Source organism: Oxyura jamaicensis, chromosome 1 (genome assembly GCF_011077185.1).
Source record: "Oxyura jamaicensis isolate SHBP4307 breed ruddy duck chromosome 1, BPBGC_Ojam_1.0, whole genome shotgun sequence".
NCBI lineage: Eukaryota > Metazoa > Chordata > Aves > Anseriformes > Anatidae > Oxyura > Oxyura jamaicensis.
In genome coordinates this window covers 201,920,582-201,922,216 of record NC_048893.1, presented here as the reverse complement: position 1 = coordinate 201,922,216, position 1,635 = coordinate 201,920,582, and the positions used below count along the sequence as shown (strand labels likewise).

Sequence of the window (1,635 nt, the reverse complement as noted above, 5' to 3'; positions counted from 1 at the left end):
GCAGGCAAAAAATCTCCAGGTTTGAAATGCTCTTTGTGTTCCAAAGCATTATCCTCAGGATAATGTTCTGCCTCAAAAACAGCCACGAAACTGGCGCTGCCACCCCTTCACATGCCCCCAAGGGACCCTAAAGCAGCTGGCACTGAGCACTGTCTGCAAACAGGGCACAGCTCTCGGACCTTTTCCTCCCTCCCCTGGGGATGGGGAACGTGGTGCCACCGCCACCACCCTCTGCCATGAGTTCTGGGTCTGGTGTTTTGGATCCTGCCACCCCTCCAGCAGAACAACTGCTGTCCTTGTAGTGCTTTCCAGAAAACGCATTTGATGTGGGTTTAATTTTTTTTAAGCCTTATATGAAAAAGAAAAAAGGAGAGGAAAGGGATCTCGGCAAGCGACACACTTGCTAATAGCAGAGCACACTCCGCTTGGTTGCTAATTTCTGTCCCGCAGAACCTCACCTATTCCCTGGGAAGGGGAAAAAGAAGGGGGTTAGGTGATGCAGCTCTAGCGTGTAAAGCAGCAGCTCCTTAACAGATAGTCGTGCAGCTGGGGAGAGGACGTATTTGGGGAGGGTACCTGGCCGGGGTGCAGCCGGCTGCGGGCTGATATTCGGGGTAACTGCGCCACCTCATGGTCCCCAGAGCCAAACGGTGCAGAAATGGGGCTGGGACTCCAGAAGTGGCGTGGGCTTCACCAGAAAGCATCCTTCCAGAGCTGCAGCAGCTTTTATTCGCCTCCTCTAGTAGAGCCCCTGTAGACTCCAAATTAGCCGCTATTCCTTCTAAAACAATGACAAAAATAAGAGCTAGGGATGTCTTTCCATAGAGACTCCGGGATTGTTCCCTGGAGGGTACGCACTGCTTCTCCCCCTGGTCCTGCTTTTAGGGTCCTGCTCCCTGGGGTTCCTGCTGCTCCCCTGCAGACATGAGCTTACAGCCCGTTACACCCCAGCCTGGAGAAGGGCTGTCCCGCGTTATCACGTCCTGCTTCCCTGTCCTTTGATCCGCTCCACGTAATCTCTCTCGCTTGGCACCCCAGGCAGCCCTTCTTTCAGCCTCCTGTTCTCACCCCGCTCACACTCGCAGCTGATTGTGTCCCTCACGAGCTGTCACTCGGGCGGTCACGCCTGGATCTTCCTCTGTTTTTTCCTCCATTGGAGGCTTGGGTGTTTTTGTTTTGTTTTTTTTTCACTGGCCTGAGACAAGCACAAGATAGTCACCTAGTGCTCTCCCACAGTGAAAAAGGACAGAGGGGCATCACTGGGGCTAAGCAAGCCCACCCCAGAGGTGGACATCTGTCCTCTGGATGGATACCTGCCCTCTGGAAATACCTCTCTTGCCATTTAGCACAGAGAGAGGCCTGTCCCTGGGCCTATTTGAAGCCCTTAGATAGCTAAAGCTGACCTGAATCCCCGATTTAATGTGTCCTATCTGCCTCCTGGTGTCCTCAGTGATGAGCACCTGCACCTTTTCCGCTCCCCTTTGTCTTTCTGCTGCTGCTTCCATGCTGCAGAGACAGCTTCCACTTGCCAAGCTGCTCCAGGAGCAGCCCTTGCCTGCAGGGAGATAACGATAAAGGTCGCTGGTTATTTATGACAAAGTTACACAAGCTGTGTGCCCATCACTCACTCCTCCT

General features: G+C 53.5%; 1 long non-coding RNA gene across 1 annotated transcript; it reads right to left on the bottom strand.

The window, feature by feature from the left end:
- Nucleotides 1–336: 336 nt before the first annotated feature.
- LOC118169345 lies at nucleotides 337–680 on the bottom strand. The gene is made up of 2 exons (XR_004752031.1): nucleotides 577–680; nucleotides 337–465 (listed from the first exon to the last, which is right to left on the bottom strand). It is a non-coding gene; the product is annotated as an uncharacterized LOC118169345 (long non-coding RNA).
- Nucleotides 681–1,635: the final 955 nt, after the last annotated feature.